We start from the raw sequence: 17,958 nt of genomic DNA, 5'->3' as shown, positions 1-17,958 counted from the left end.
TTGTTCCCCGGGCAGGAACTGCCGGCAGCTTTTCTACCCCAGCCGGAACCAACCGGACCCGGGAGCTCACCCGGCCGGGGGCAGCGACGATCGCTGCGCTTCTACCCCGCGTAGGACGGCTCCGTCCGGCTGACGGGCTGCCCTGATCCCACGCACAAACCGCTCCGCCGATGGAGGCTCCTTGTCTGCTCCCGCGGGGTTCGGCTGAGGGAGAACGAACGAGAAACCGCGGGGCGCGCCAAAGGCGGGAGAGAACGCCGCTAAAATAGGAGGTCGCCATTTTGGTCATGCGCAGTAGCGCTTTTCCGCCGCAATTTTGGACATGCGCAGTAGCGCTGTTTTCGCCGCCGTTTTGGACATGCGCAGTAGCGTCCCTTCCGCCGCGGTGCATTGTGGGATATAACGCGGCAGGAGGAGGTCGGCATTTTGGACATGCGCAGTAGCGCTTCTCCGCCGCCATTTTGGACATGCGCAGTAGCGTCCCTTCTGCCGCGGTGCATTGTGGGATATCCCGCCAAAATTGGAGGACGCCATTTTGGACATGCGCAGTAGCGCTTCTCCGCCGCCATTTTGGACATGCGCAGTAGCGTCCCTTCCGCCGCGGTGCATTGCGGGATATCCCGCCAAAATTGGAGGACGCCATTCTGGACATGCGCAGTAGCGCTGTTTTCGCCGCCATTTTGTACATGCGCAGTAGCGTCCCTTCTGCCGCGGTGCATTGTGGGATATCCCGCCAAAATTGGAGGACGCCATTTTGGACATGCGCAGTAGCGCTGTTTTCGCCGCCATTTTGGACATGCGCAGTAGCGTCCCTTCTGCCGCGGTGCATTGTGGGATATCCCGCCAAAATTGGAGGACGCCATTTTGGACATGCGCAGTAGCGCTTCTCCGCCGCCATTTTGGACATGCGCAGTAGCGTCCCTTCCGCCGCGGTGCACTGTGGGATATCCCGCCAAAATTGGAGGACGCCATTTTTGACATGCGCAGTAGCGCTGTATTCGCCGCCATTTTGGACATGCGCAGTAGCGTCCCTTCCGCCGCGGTGCATTGTGGGATATCCCGCCAAAATTGGAGGACGCCATTTTGGACATGCGCAGTAGCGCTGTTTTCGCCGCCATTTTGGACATGCGCAGTAGCGTCCCTTCCGCCGCGGTGCATTGTGGGATATCCCGCCAAAATTGGAGGACGCCATTTTGGACATGCGCAGTAGCGCTTCTCCGCCGCCATTTTGGACATGCGCAGTAGCGTCCCTTCTGCCGCGGTGCATTGTGGGATATCCCGCCAAAACTGGAGGACGCCATTTTGGACATACGCAGTACCGCTTTCCCGCCGCCATTTTGGACATGCGCAGCAGCGTCCCTTCCCGCAATATAGTTTTATTAGTTGTTAGTTTATTAGTTTATTAGTTTATATTTCCGAAAATATAGTTTTATTTCAATAAATAATAAATAATAATAAAATAAAATAAAAATAAAATAAAATAAATATAAAATAAAATAAAAATAAAATAAAATAAAAATAGAATAAATAAATAAATAATAATAAATAAATAAATAATTTAGGGTATAATGGGGGCCTGCAATACCATTAACAGCCACAAGGCGGCGCTATAATGGAGCCCATAGGGTTTAATGGGGCCCATAGGGTTTAATGGGGCTCATAGGGTTTAATGGAGACCATTGGGTTTAATGGGGACCTGCAATACCCTCAATAGCCACAAGGCGGCGCTATAACGGAGCCCATAGGGTTTAATGGGGTCCATAGAGTTTAATGGGGCCCATAGGGTTTAATGGGGCCCATAGGGTATAATGGGGGTCTGCAATACCATTAACAGCCACAAGGCGGCGCTATAATGGAGCCCATAGGGTTTAATGGGGTCCATAGGGTTTAATGGGGCCCATAGGGTATAATGGGGGCTGCAATACCATTAACAGCCACAAGGCGGCGCTATAATGGAGCCCATAGGGTTTAATGGGGCCCATAGGTTTTAATGGGGCCCATAGGGTTTAATGGGGCCCATAGGGTTTAATGGGGGCCTGCAATACCATTAACAGCCACAAGGCGGCGCTATAACGGAGCCCATAGGGTTTAATGGGGTCCATAGGGTTTAATGGGGCCCATAGGGTTTAATGGGGGCTGCAATACCATTAACAGCCACAAGGCGGCGCTATAACGGAGCTCATAGGGTTTAATGGGGCCCATAGGGTATAATGGGGCCCATAGGGTATAATGGGGCCCATAGGGTATAATGGGGGCCTGCAATACCATTAACAGCCACAAGGCGGCGCTATAATGGAGCCCATAGGGTTTAATGAGGCCCATAGGGTTTAACGGGGCCCATAGGGTTTAATGGGGCCCATAGGGTTTAATGGGGTCTGCAGTCTCCAGTCTAAAGGGGCGGAGCCCCATATGCTAATGAGCCATGAAGCCACACCCCCGGTAGGCTGGAGTCCAAAGGGGCGGACACCAGGTGGCGCTCTAACATAAGCTATATGGGACCCCATAGGGTTTAATGGAGCCCATAGGGTTTAATGGGGCCCATAGGGTATAATGGGGGCCTGCAATACCATTAACAGCCACAAGGCGGCGCTATAATGGAGCCCATAGGGTTTAATGGGGCCCATAGTGTATAATGGGGCCCATAGGGTATAATGGGGCCCATAGGGTATAATGGGGGCTGCAATACCATTAACAGCCACAAGGCGGCGCTATAATGGAGCCCATAGGGTATAATGGGGCCCATAGGGTATAATGGGGCCCATAGGGTATAATGGGGGCTGCAATACCATTAACAGCCACAAGGCGGCGCTATAATAGAGCCCATAGGGTATAATGGGGCCCATAGGGTATAATGGAGCCCATAGGGTTTAATGGGGCCCATAGGGTTTAATGGGGCATGCGCAGTAGCGCTTCTCCGCCGCCATTTTGGACATGCGCAGTAGCGTCCCTTCCGCCGCGGTGCATTGTGGGATATCCCGCCAAAATTGGAGGACGCCATTTTGGACATGCGCAGTAGCTCTTCTCCGCCGCCATTTTGGACATGCGCAGTAGCGTCCCTTCTGCCGCGGTGCATTGTGGGATATCCCGCCAAAATTGGAGGACGCCATTTTGGACATGCGCAGTAGCGCTGTATTCGCCGCCATTTTGGACATGCGCAGTAGCGTCCCTTCTGCCGCGGTGCATTGTGGGATATCCCGCCAAAATTGGAGGACGCCATTTTGGACATGCGCAGTAGCGCTTCTCCGCCGCCATTTTGGACATGCGCGGTAGCGTCCCTTCCGCCGCGGTGCACTGTGGGATATCCCGCCAAAATTGGAGGACGCCATTTTGGACATGCGCAGTAGCGCTGTATTCGCCGCCATTTTGGACATGCGCAGTAGCGTCCCTTCTGCCGCGGTGCATTGTGGGATATCCCGCCAAAATTGGAGGACGCCATTTTGGACATGCGCAGTAGCGCTTCTCCGACGCCATTTTGGACATGCGCAGTAGCGTCCCTTCCGCCGCGGTGCATTGTGGGATATCCCGCCAAAATTGGAGGACGCCATTTTGGACATGCGCTGTAGCGCTTCTCCGCCGCCATTTTGGACATGCGCAGTAGCGTCCCTTCTGCCGCGGTGCATTGTGGGATATCCCGCCAAAATTGGAGGACGCCATTTTGGACATGCGCAGCAGCGCTGTATTCGCCGCCATTTTGGACATGCGCAGTAGCGTCCCTTCTGCCGCGGTGCATTGTGGGATATCCCGCCAAAATTGGAGGACGCCATTTTGGACATGCGCAGTAGCGCTGTATTCGCCGCCATTTTGGACATGCGCAGTAGCGTCCCTTCTGCCGCGGTGCATTGTGGGATATCCCGCCAAAACTGGAGGACGCCATTTTGGACATACGCAGTACCGCTTTTCCGCCGCCATTTTGGACATGCGCAGCAGCGTCCCTTCCGGCAATATAGTTTTATTAGTTGTTAGTTTATTAGTTTATTAGTTTATATTTCCGAAAATATAGTTTTATTTCAATAAATAATAAATAATAATAAAATAAAATAAAAATAAAATAAAATAAATATAAAATAAAATAAAAATAAAATAAAATAAAAATAGAATAAATAAATAAATAATAATAAATAAATAAATAATTTAGGGTATAATGGGGGCCTGCAATACCATTAACAGCCACAAGGCGGCGCTATAATGGAGCCCATAGGGTTTAATGGGGCCCATAGGGTTTAATGGGGCTCATAGGGTTTAATGGAGACCATTGGGTTTAATGGGGACCTGCAATACCCTCAATAGCCACAAGGCGGCGCTATAACGGAGCCCATAGGGTTTAATGGGGTCCATAGGGTATAATGGGGGCCTGCAATACCATTAACAGCCACAAGGCGGCGCTATAATGGAGCCCATAGGGTTTAATCGGGACCATAGTGTTTAATGGGGCCCATAGGGTTTAATGGGGGCCTGCAATACCATTAACAGCCACAAGGTGGCGCTATAATGGAGCCCATAGGGTTTAATGGGGTCCATAGGGTTTAATGGGGCCCATAGGGTATAATGGGGGCTGCAATACCATTAACAGCCACAAGGCGGCGCTATAATGGAGCCCATAGGGTTTAATGGGGCCCATAGGTTTTAATGGGGCCCATAGGGTTTAATGGGGCCCATAGGGTTTAATGGGGGCCTCCAATACCATTAACAGCCACAAGGCGGCGCTATAACGGAGCCCATAGGGTTTAATGGGGTCCATAGGGTTTAATGGGGCCCATAGGGTTTAATGGGGGCGGCAATACCATTAACAGCCACAAGGCGGAGCTATAACGGAGCCCATAGGGTTTAATGGGGTCCATAGGGTTTAATGGGGCCCATAGGGTATAATGGGGCCCATAGGGTATAATGGGGCCCATAGGGTATAATGGGGGCCTGCAATACCATTAACAGCCACAAGGCGGCGCTATAATGGAGCCCATAGGGTTTAATGGGGCCCATAGGGTTTAATGGGGCTCATAGGGTTTAATGGAGACCATTGGGTTTAATGGGGACCTGCAATACCCTCAATAGCCACAAGGCGGCGCTATAACGGAGCCCATAGGGTTTAATGGGGTCCATAGGGTATAATGGGGGCCTGCAATACCATTAACAGCCACAAGGCGGCGCTATAATGGAGCCCATAGGGTTTAATCGGGACCATAGGGTTTAATGGGGCCCATAGGGTTTAATGGGGGCCTGCAATACCATTAACAGCCACAAGGCGGCGCTATAACGGAGCCCATAGGGTTTAATGGGGTCCATAGGGTTTAATGGGGCCCATAGGGTTTAATGGGGCCCATAGGGTTTAATGGGGGCTGCAATACCATTAACAGCCACAAGGCGGAGCTATAACGGAGCCCATAGGGTTTAATGGGGTCCATAGGGTTTAATGGGGACCATAGGGATTAATGGGGCCTGCAATACCATTAACAGCCACAAGGCGGCGCTATAATGGAGCCCATAGGGTTTAATCGGGACCATAGGGTTTATAAGAGCTGCAATACCCTCAGCGGCCACAAGGTGGCGCTATAATAGAGCCCATAGGGTATAATGGGGCCCATAGGGTATAATGGAGCCCATAGGGTTTAATGGGGCCCATAGGGTTTAATGGGGCATGCGCAGTAGCGCTTCTCCGCCGCCATTTTGGACATGCGCAGTAGCGTCCCTTCCGCCGCGGTGCATTGTGGGATATCCCGCCAAAATTGGAGGACGCCATTTTGGACATGCGCAGTAGCGCTTCTCCGCCGCCATTTTGGACATGCGCAGTAGCGTCCCTTCCGCCGCGGTGCATTGTGGGATATCCCGCCAAAATTGGAGGACGCCATTTTGGACATGCGCAGTAGCTCTTCTCCGCCGCCATTTTGGACATGCGCAGTAGCGTCCCTTCTGCCGCGGTGCATTGTGGGATATCCCGCCAAAATTGGAGGACGCCATTTTGGACATGCGCAGTAGCGCTGTATTCGCCGCCATTTTGGACATGCGCAGTAGCGTCCCTTCCGCCGCGGTGCATTGTGGGATATCCCGCCAAAATTGGAGGACGCCATTTTGGACATGCGCAGTAGCGCTTCTCCGCCGCCATTTTGGACATGCGCGGTAGCGTCCCTTCCGCCGCGGTGCACTGTGGGATATCCCGCCAAAATTGGAGGACGCCATTTTGGACATGCGCAGTAGCGCTGTATTCGCCGCCATTTTGGACATGCGCAGTAGCGTCCCTTCTGCCGCGGTGCATTGTGGGATATCCCGCCAAAATTGGAGGACGCCATTTTGGACATGCGCAGTAGCGCTTCTCCGACGCCATTTTGGACATGCGCAGTAGCGTCCCTTCCGCCGCGGTGCATTGTGGGATATCCCGCCAAAATTGGAGGACGCCATTTTGGACATGCGCTGTAGCGCTTCTCCGCCGCCATTTTGGACATGCGCGGTAGCGTCCCTTCCGCCGCGGTGCACTGTGGGATATCCCGCCAAAATTGGAGGACGCCATTTTTGACATGCGCAGTAGCGCTGTATTCGCCGCCATTTTGGACATGCGCAGTAGCGTCCCTTCTGCCGCGGTGCATTGTGGGATATCCCGCCAAAATTGGAGGACGCCATTTTGGACATGCGCAGTAGCGCTTCTCCGACGCCATTTTGGACATGCGCAGTAGCGTCCCTTCCGCCGCGGTGCATTGTGGGATATCCCGCCAAAATTGGAGGACGCCATTTTGGACATGCGCTGTAGCGCTTCTCCGCCGCCATTTTGGACATGCGCAGTAGCGTCCCTTCTGCCGCGGTGCATTGTGGGATATCCCGCCAAAATTGGAGGACGCCATTTTGGACATGCGCAGCAGCGCTGTATTCGCCGCCATTTTGGACATGCGCAGTAGCGTCCCTTCTGCCGCGGTGCATTGTGGGATATCCCGCCAAAATTGGAGGACGCCATTTTGGACATGCGCAGTAGCGCTGTATTCGCCGCCATTTTGGACATGCGCAGTAGCGTCCCTTCTGCCGCGGTGCATTGTGGGATATCCCGCCAAAACTGGAGGACGCCATTTTGGACATACGCAGTACCGCTTTTCCGCCGCCATTTTGGACATGCGCAGCAGCGTCCCTTCCGGCAATATAGTTTTATTAGTTGTTAGTTTATTAGTTTATTAGTTTATATTTCCGAAAATATAGTTTTATTTCAATAAATAATAAATAATAATAAAATAAAATAAAAATAAAATAAAATAAATATAAAATAAAATAAAAATAAAATAAAATAAAAATAGAATAAATAAATAAATAATAATAAATAAATAAATAATTTAGGGTATAATGGGGGCCTGCAATACCATTAACAGCCACAAGGCGGCGCTATAATGGAGCCCATAGGGTTTAATGGGGCCCATAGGGTTTAATGGGGCTCATAGGGTTTAATGGAGACCATTGGGTTTAATGGGGACCTGCAATACCCTCAATAGCCACAAGGCGGCGCTATAACGGAGCCCATAGGGTTTAATGGGGTCCATAGGGTATAATGGGGGCCTGCAATACCATTAACAGCCACAAGGCGGCGCTATAATGGAGCCCATAGGGTTTAATCGGGACCATAGTGTTTAATGGGGCCCATAGGGTTTAATGGGGGCCTGCAATACCATTAACAGCCACAAGGTGGCGCTATAATGGAGCCCATAGGGTTTAATGGGGTCCATAGGGTTTAATGGGGCCCATAGGGTATAATGGGGGCTGCAATACCATTAACAGCCACAAGGCGGCGCTATAATGGAGCCCATAGGGTTTAATGGGGCCCATAGGTTTTAATGGGGCCCATAGGGTTTAATGGGGCCCATAGGGTATAATGGGGGCCTGCAATACCATTAACAGCCACAAGGCGGCGCTATAACGGAGCCCATAGGGTTTAATGGGGTCCATAGGGTTTAATGGGGCCCATAGGGTTTAATGGGGGCGGCAATACCATTAACAGCCACAAGGCGGAGCTATAACGGAGCCCATAGGGTTTAATGGGGTCCATAGGGTTTAATGGGGCCCATAGGGTATAATGGGGCCCATAGGGTATAATGGGGCCCATAGGGTATAATGGGGGCCTGCAATACCATTAACAGCCACAAGGCGGCGCTATAATGGAGCCCATAGGGTTTAATGGGGCCCATAGGGTTTAATGGGGCTCATAGGGTTTAATGGAGACCATTGGGTTTAATGGGGACCTGCAATACCCTCAATAGCCACAAGGCGGCGCTATAACGGAGCCCATAGGGTTTAATGGGGTCCATAGGGTATAATGGGGGCCTGCAATACCATTAACAGCCACAAGGCGGCGCTATAATGGAGCCCATAGGGTTTAATCGGGACCATAGGGTTTAATGGGGCCCATAGGGTTTAATGGGGGCCTGCAATACCATTAACAGCCACAAGGCGGCGCTATAACGGAGCCCATAGGGTTTAATGGGGTCCATAGGGTTTAATGGGGCCCATAGGGTTTAATGGGGCCCATAGGGTTTAATGGGGGCTGCAATACCATTAACAGCCACAAGGCGGAGCTATAACGGAGCCCATAGGGTTTAATGGGGTCCATAGGGTTTAATGGGGACCATAGGGATTAATGGGGCCTGCAATACCATTAACAGCCACAAGGCGGCGCTATAATGGAGCCCATAGGGTTTAATCGGGACCATAGGGTTTATAAGAGCTGCAATACCCTCAGCGGCCACAAGGTGGCGCTATAATAGAGCCCATAGGGTATAATGGGGCCCATAGGGTATAATGGAGCCCATAGGGTTTAATGGGGCCCATAGGGTTTAATGGGGCATGCGCAGTAGCGCTTCTCCGCCGCCATTTTGGACATGCGCAGTAGCGTCCCTTCCGCCGCGGTGCATTGTGGGATATCCCGCCAAAATTGGAGGACGCCATTTTGGACATGCGCAGTAGCGCTTCTCCGCCGCCATTTTGGACATGCGCAGTAGCGTCCCTTCTGCCGCGGTGCATTGTGGGATATCCCGCCAAAATTGGAGGACGCCATTTTGGACATGCGCAGTAGCGCTGTTTTCGCCGCCATTTTGGACATGCGCAGTAGCGTCCCTTCTGCCGCGGTGCATTGTGGGATATCCCGCCAAAAATTGGAGGACGCCATTTTGGACATGCGCAGTAGCGCTTCTCCGACGCCATTTTGGACATGCGCAGTAGCGTCCCTTCCGCCGCGGTGCATTGTGGGATATCCCGCCAAAATTGGAGGACGCCATTTTGGACATGCGCAGTAGCGCTTCTCCGCCGCCATTTTGGACATGCGCGGTAGCGTCCCTTCCGCCGCGGTGCACTGTGGGATATCCCGCCAAAATTGGAGGACGCCATTTTGGACATGCGCAGTAGCGCTGTATTCGCCGCCATTTTGGACATGCGCAGTAGCGTCCCTTCTGCCGCGGTGCATTGTGGGATATCCCGCCAAAATTGGAGGACGCCATTTTGGACATGCGCAGTAGCGCTTCTCCGACGCCATTTTGGACATGCGCAGTAGCGTCCCTTCCGCCGCGGTGCATTGTGGGATATCCCGCCAAAATTGGAGGACGCCATTTTGGACATGCGCTGTAGCGCTTCTCCGCCGCCATTTTGGACATGCGCAGTAGCGTCCCTTCTGCCGCGGTGCATTGTGGGATATCCCGCCAAAATTGGAGGACGCCATTTTGGACATGCGCAGCAGCGCTGTATTCGCCGCCATTTTGGACATGCGCAGTAGCGTCCCTTCTGCCGCGGTGCATTGTGGGATATCCCGCCAAAATTGGAGGACGCCATTTTGGACATGCGCAGTAGCGCTGTATTCGCCGCCATTTTGGACATGCGCAGTAGCGTCCCTTCTGCCGCGGTGCATTGTGGGATATCCCGCCAAAACTGGAGGACGCCATTTTGGACATACGCAGTACCGCTTTTCCGCCGCCATTTTGGACATGCGCAGCAGCGTCCCTTCCGGCAATATAGTTTTATTAGTTGTTAGTTTATTAGTTTATTAGTTTATATTTCCGAAAATATAGTTTTATTTCAATAAATAATAAATAATAATAAAATAAAATAAAAATAAAATAAAATAAATATAAAATAAAATAAAAATAAAATAAAATAAAAATAGAATAAATAAATAAATAATAATAAATAAATAAATAATTTAGGGTATAATGGGGGCCTGCAATACCATTAACAGCCACAAGGCGGCGCTATAATGGAGCCCATAGGGTTTAATGGGGCCCATAGGGTTTAATGGGGCTCATAGGGTTTAATGGAGACCATTGGGTTTAATGGGGACCTGCAATACCCTCAATAGCCACAAGGCGGCGCTATAACGGAGCCCATAGGGTTTAATGGGGTCCATAGGGTATAATGGGGGCCTGCAATACCATTAACAGCCACAAGGCGGCGCTATAATGGAGCCCATAGGGTTTAATCGGGACCATAGTGTTTAATGGGGCCCATAGGGTTTAATGGGGGCCTGCAATACCATTAACAGCCACAAGGTGGCGCTATAATGGAGCCCATAGGGTTTAATGGGGTCCATAGGGTTTAATGGGGCCCATAGGGTATAATGGGGGCTGCAATACCATTAACAGCCACAAGGCGGCGCTATAATGGAGCCCATAGGGTTTAATGGGGCCCATAGGTTTTAATGGGGCCCATAGGGTTTAATGGGGCCCATAGGGTTTAATGGGGGCCTCCAATACCATTAACAGCCACAAGGCGGCGCTATAACGGAGCCCATAGGGTTTAATGGGGTCCATAGGGTTTAATGGGGCCCATAGGGTTTAATGGGGGCGGCAATACCATTAACAGCCACAAGGCGGAGCTATAACGGAGCCCATAGGGTTTAATGGGGTCCATAGGGTTTAATGGGGCCCATAGGGTATAATGGGGCCCATAGGGTATAATGGGGCCCATAGGGTATAATGGGGGCCTGCAATACCATTAACAGCCACAAGGCGGCGCTATAATGGAGCCCATAGGGTTTAATGGGGCCCATAGGGTTTAATGGGGCTCATAGGGTTTAATGGAGACCATTGGGTTTAATGGGGACCTGCAATACCCTCAATAGCCACAAGGCGGCGCTATAACGGAGCCCATAGGGTTTAATGGGGCCCATAGGGTATAATGGGGCCCATAGGGTATAATGGGGCCCATAGGGTATAATGGGGGCCTGCAATACCATTAACAGCCACAAGGCGGCGCTATAATGGAGCCCATAGGGTTTAATGGGGCCCATAGGGTTTAATGGGGCTCATAGGGTTTAATGGAGACCATTGGGTTTAATGGGGACCTGCAATACCCTCAATAGCCACAAGGCGGCGCTATAACGGAGCCCATAGGGTTTAATGGGGTCCATAGGGTATAATGGGGGCCTGCAATACCATTAACAGCCACAAGGCGGCGCTATAATGGAGCCCATAGGGTTTAATCGGGACCATAGGGTTTAATGGGGCCCATAGGGTTTAATGGGGGCCTGCAATACCATTAACAGCCACAAGGCGGCGCTATAACGGAGCCCATAGGGTTTAATGGGGTCCATAGGGTTTAATGGGGCCCATAGGGTTTAATGGGGCCCATAGGGTTTAATGGGGGCTGCAATACCATTAACAGCCACAAGGCGGAGCTATAACGGAGCCCATAGGGTTTAATGGGGTCCATAGGGTTTAATGGGGACCATAGGGATTAATGGGGCCTGCAATACCATTAACAGCCACAAGGCGGCGCTATAATGGAGCCCATAGGGTTTAATCGGGACCATAGGGTTTATAAGAGCTGCAATACCCTCAGCGGCCACAAGGTGGCGCTATAATAGAGCCCATAGGGTATAATGGGGCCCATAGGGTATAATGGAGCCCATAGGGTTTAATGGGGCCCATAGGGTTTAATGGGGCATGCGCAGTAGCGCTTCTCCGCCGCCATTTTGGACATGCGCAGTAGCGTCCCTTCCGCCGCGGTGCATTGTGGGATATCCCGCCAAAATTGGAGGACGCCATTTTGGACATGCGCAGTAGCGCTTCTCCGCCGCCATTTTGGACATGCGCAGTAGCGTCCCTTCTGCCGCGGTGCATTGTGGGATATCCCGCCAAAATTGGAGGACGCCATTTTGGACATGCGCAGTAGCGCTGTTTTCGCCGCCATTTTGGACATGCGCAGTAGCGTCCCTTCTGCCGCGGTGCATTGTGGGATATCCCGCCAAAAATTGGAGGACGCCATTTTGGACATGCGCAGTAGCGCTTCTCCGACGCCATTTTGGACATGCGCAGTAGCGTCCCTTCCGCCGCGGTGCATTGTGGGATATCCCGCCAAAATTGGAGGACGCCATTTTGGACATGCGCAGTAGCGCTTCTCCGCCGCCATTTTGGACATGCGCGGTAGCGTCCCTTCCGCCGCGGTGCACTGTGGGATATCCCGCCAAAATTGGAGGACGCCATTTTGGACATGCGCAGTAGCGCTGTATTCGCCGCCATTTTGGACATGCGCAGTAGCGTCCCTTCTGCCGCGGTGCATTGTGGGATATCCCGCCAAAATTGGAGGACGCCATTTTGGACATGCGCAGTAGCGCTTCTCCGACGCCATTTTGGACATGCGCAGTAGCGTCCCTTCCGCCGCGGTGCATTGTGGGATATCCCGCCAAAATTGGAGGACGCCATTTTGGACATGCGCTGTAGCGCTTCTCCGCCGCCATTTTGGACATGCGCAGTAGCGTCCCTTCTGCCGCGGTGCATTGTGGGATATCCCGCCAAAATTGGAGGACGCCATTTTGGACATGCGCAGCAGCGCTGTATTCGCCGCCATTTTGGACATGCGCAGTAGCGTCCCTTCTGCCGCGGTGCATTGTGGGATATCCCGCCAAAATTGGAGGACGCCATTTTGGACATGCGCAGTAGCGCTGTATTCGCCGCCATTTTGGACATGCGCAGTAGCGTCCCTTCTGCCGCGGTGCATTGTGGGATATCCCGCCAAAACTGGAGGACGCCATTTTGGACATACGCAGTACCGCTTTTCCGCCGCCATTTTGGACATGCGCAGCAGCGTCCCTTCCGGCAATATAGTTTTATTAGTTGTTAGTTTATTAGTTTATTAGTTTATATTTCCGAAAATATAGTTTTATTTCAATAAATAATAAATAATAATAAAATAAAATAAAAATAAAATAAAATAAATATAAAATAAAATAAAAATAAAATAAAATAAAAATAGAATAAATAAATAAATAATAATAAATAAATAAATAATTTAGGGTATAATGGGGGCCTGCAATACCATTAACAGCCACAAGGCGGCGCTATAATGGAGCCCATAGGGTTTAATGGGGCCCATAGGGTTTAATGGGGCTCATAGGGTTTAATGGAGACCATTGGGTTTAATGGGGACCTGCAATACCCTCAATAGCCACAAGGCGGCGCTATAACGGAGCCCATAGGGTTTAATGGGGTCCATAGGGTATAATGGGGGCCTGCAATACCATTAACAGCCACAAGGCGGCGCTATAATGGAGCCCATAGGGTTTAATCGGGACCATAGTGTTTAATGGGGCCCATAGGGTTTAATGGGGGCCTGCAATACCATTAACAGCCACAAGGTGGCGCTATAATGGAGCCCATAGGGTTTAATGGGGTCCATAGGGTTTAATGGGGCCCATAGGGTATAATGGGGGCTGCAATACCATTAACAGCCACAAGGCGGCGCTATAATGGAGCCCATAGGGTTTAATGGGGCCCATAGGTTTTAATGGGGCCCATAGGGTTTAATGGGGCCCATAGGGTTTAATGGGGGCCTCCAATACCATTAACAGCCACAAGGCGGCGCTATAACGGAGCCCATAGGGTTTAATGGGGTCCATAGGGTTTAATGGGGCCCATAGGGTTTAATGGGGGCGGCAATACCATTAACAGCCACAAGGCGGAGCTATAACGGAGCCCATAGGGTTTAATGGGGTCCATAGGGTTTAATGGGGCCCATAGGGTATAATGGGGCCCATAGGGTATAATGGGGCCCATAGGGTATAATGGGGGCCTGCAATACCATTAACAGCCACAAGGCGGCGCTATAATGGAGCCCATAGGGTTTAATGGGGCCCATAGGGTTTAATGGGGCTCATAGGGTTTAATGGAGACCATTGGGTTTAATGGGGACCTGCAATACCCTCAATAGCCACAAGGCGGCGCTATAACGGAGCCCATAGGGTTTAATGGGGTCCATAGGGTATAATGGGGGCCTGCAATACCATTAACAGCCACAAGGCGGCGCTATAATGGAGCCCATAGGGTTTAATCGGGACCATAGGGTTTAATGGGGCCCATAGGGTTTAATGGGGGCCTGCAATACCATTAACAGCCACAAGGCGGCGCTATAACGGAGCCCATAGGGTTTAATGGGGTCCATAGGGTTTAATGGGGCCCATAGGGTTTAATGGGGCCCATAGGGTTTAATGGGGGCTGCAATACCATTAACAGCCACAAGGCGGAGCTATAACGGAGCCCATAGGGTTTAATGGGGTCCATAGGGTTTAATGGGGACCATAGGGATTAATGGGGCCTGCAATACCATTAACAGCCACAAGGCGGCGCTATAATGGAGCCCATAGGGTTTAATCGGGACCATAGGGTTTATAAGAGCTGCAATACCCTCAGCGGCCACAAGGTGGCGCTATAATAGAGCCCATAGGGTATAATGGGGCCCATAGGGTATAATGGAGCCCATAGGGTTTAATGGGGCCCATAGGGTTTAATGGGGCATGCGCAGTAGCGCTTCTCCGCCGCCATTTTGGACATGCGCAGTAGCGTCCCTTCCGCCGCGGTGCATTGTGGGATATCCCGCCAAAATTGGAGGACGCCATTTTGGACATGCGCAGTAGCGCTTCTCCGCCGCCATTTTGGACATGCGCAGTAGCGTCCCTTCTGCCGCGGTGCATTGTGGGATATCCCGCCAAAATTGGAGGACGCCATTTTGGACATGCGCAGTAGCGCTGTTTTCGCCGCCATTTTGGACATGCGCAGTAGCGTCCCTTCTGCCGCGGTGCATTGTGGGATATCCCGCCAAAAATTGGAGGACGCCATTTTGGACATGCGCAGTAGCGCTTCTCCGACGCCATTTTGGACATGCGCAGTAGCGTCCCTTCCGCCGCGGTGCATTGTGGGATATCCCGCCAAAATTGGAGGACGCCATTTTGGACATGCGCAGTAGCGCTTCTCCGCCGCCATTTTGGACATGCGCGGTAGCGTCCCTTCCGCCGCGGTGCACTGTGGGATATCCCGCCAAAATTGGAGGACGCCATTTTGGACATGCGCAGTAGCGCTGTATTCGCCGCCATTTTGGACATGCGCAGTAGCGTCCCTTCTGCCGCGGTGCATTGTGGGATATCCCGCCAAAATTGGAGGACGCCATTTTGGACATGCGCAGTAGCGCTTCTCCGACGCCATTTTGGACATGCGCAGTAGCGTCCCTTCCGCCGCGGTGCATTGTGGGATATCCCGCCAAAATTGGAGGACGCCATTTTGGACATGCGCTGTAGCGCTTCTCCGCCGCCATTTTGGACATGCGCAGTAGCGTCCCTTCTGCCGCGGTGCATTGTGGGATATCCCGCCAAAATTGGAGGACGCCATTTTGGACATGCGCAGCAGCGCTGTATTCGCCGCCATTTTGGACATGCGCAGTAGCGTCCCTTCTGCCGCGGTGCATTGTGGGATATCCCGCCAAAATTGGAGGACGCCATTTTGGACATGCGCAGTAGCGCTGTATTCGCCGCCATTTTGGACATGCGCAGTAGCGTCCCTTCTGCCGCGGTGCATTGTGGGATATCCCGCCAAAACTGGAGGACGCCATTTTGGACATACGCAGTACCGCTTTTCCGCCGCCATTTTGGACATGCGCAGCAGCGTCCCTTCCGGCAATATAGTTTTATTAGTTGTTAGTTTATTAGTTTATTAGTTTATATTTCCGAAAATATAGTTTTATTTCAATAAATAATAAATAATAATAAAATAAAATAAAAATAAAATAAAATAAATATAAAATAAAATAAAAATAAAATAAAATAAAAATAGAATAAATAAATAAATAATAATAAATAAATAAATAATTTAGGGTATAATGGGGGCCTGCAATACCATTAACAGCCACAAGGCGGCGCTATAATGGAGCCCATAGGGTTTAATGGGGCCCATAGGGTTTAATGGGGCTCATAGGGTTTAATGGAGACCATTGGGTTTAATGGGGACCTGCAATACCCTCAATAGCCACAAGGCGGCGCTATAACGGAGCCCATAGGGTTTAATGGGGTCCATAGGGTATAATGGGGGCCTGCAATACCATTAACAGCCACAAGGCGGCGCTATAATGGAGCCCATAGGGTTTAATCGGGACCATAGTGTTTAATGGGGCCCATAGGGTTTAATGGGGGCCTGCAATACCATTAACAGCCACAAGGTGGCGCTATAATGGAGCCCATAGGGTTTAATGGGGTCCATAGGGTTTAATGGGGCCCATAGGGTATAATGGGGGCTGCAATACCATTAACAGCCACAAGGCGGCGCTATAACGGAGCCCATAGGGTTTAATGGGGTCCATAGGGTTTAATGGGGCCCATAGGGTTTAATGGGGGCGGCAATACCATTAACAGCCACAAGGCGGAGCTATAACGGAGCCCATAGGGTTTAATGGGGTCCATAGGGTTTAATGGGGCCCATAGGGTTTAATGGGGGCGGCAATACCATTAACAGCCACAAGGCGGAGCTATAACGGAGCCCATAGGGTTTAATGGGGTCCATAGGGTTTAATGGGGCCCATAGGGTATAATGGGGCCCATAGGGTATAATGGGGCCCATAGGGTATAATGGGGGCCTGCAATACCATTAACAGCCACAAGGCGGCGCTATAATGGAGCCCATAGGGTTTAATGGGGCCCATAGGGTTTAATGGGGCTCATAGGGTTTAATGGAGACCATTGGGTTTAATGGGGACCTGCAATACCCTCAATAGCCACAAGGCGGCGCTATAACGGAGCCCATAGGGTTTAATGGGGTCCATAGGGTATAATGGGGGCCTGCAATACCATTAACAGCCACAAGGCGGCGCTATAATGGAGCCCATAGGGTTTAATCGGGACCATAGGGTTTAATGGGGCCCATAGGGTTTAATGGGGGCCTGCAATACCATTAACAGCCACAAGGCGGCGCTATAACGGAGCCCATAGGGTTTAATGGGGTCCATAGGGTTTAATGGGGCCCATAGGGTTTAATGGGGCCCATAGGGTTTAATGGGGGCTGCAATACCATTAACAGCCACAAGGCGGAGCTATAACGGAGCCCATAGGGTTTAATGGGGTCCATAGGGTTTAATGGGGACCATAGGGATTAATGGGGCCTGCAATACCATTAACAGCCACAAGGCGGCGCTATAATGGAGCCCATAGGGTTTAATCGGGACCATAGGGTTTATAAGAGCTGCAATACCCTCAGCGGCCACAAGGTGGCGCTATAATAGAGCCCATAGGGTATAATGGGGCCCATAGGGTATAATGGAGCCCATAGGGTTTAATGGGGCCCATAGGGTTTAATGGGGCATGCGCAGTAGCGCTTCTCCGCCGCCATTTTGGACATGCGCAGTAGCGTCCCTTCCGCCGCGGTGCATTGTGGGATATCCCGCCAAAATTGGAGGACGCCATTTTGGACATGCGCAGTAGCGCTTCTCCGCCGCCATTTTGGACATGCGCAGTAGCGTCCCTTCTGCCGCGGTGCATTGTGGGATATCCCGCCAAAATTGGAGGACGCCATTTTGGACATGCGCAGTAGCGCTGTTTTCGCCGCCATTTTGGACATGCGCAGTAGCGTCCCTTCTGCCGCGGTGCATTGTGGGATATCCCGCCAAAAATTGGAGGACGCCATTTTGGACATGCGCAGTAGCGCTTCTCCGACGCCATTTTGGACATGCGCAGTAGCGTCCCTTCCGCCGCGGTGC

The sequence above is a fragment of the Excalfactoria chinensis genome, chromosome 8, assembly GCF_039878825.1.
Source record: "Excalfactoria chinensis isolate bCotChi1 chromosome 8, bCotChi1.hap2, whole genome shotgun sequence".
Classification (NCBI taxonomy): domain Eukaryota; kingdom Metazoa; phylum Chordata; class Aves; order Galliformes; family Phasianidae; genus Excalfactoria; species Excalfactoria chinensis.
The sequence above is the reverse complement of the archived record's forward strand: the minus strand, read 5'-3'. Positions refer to the sequence as shown.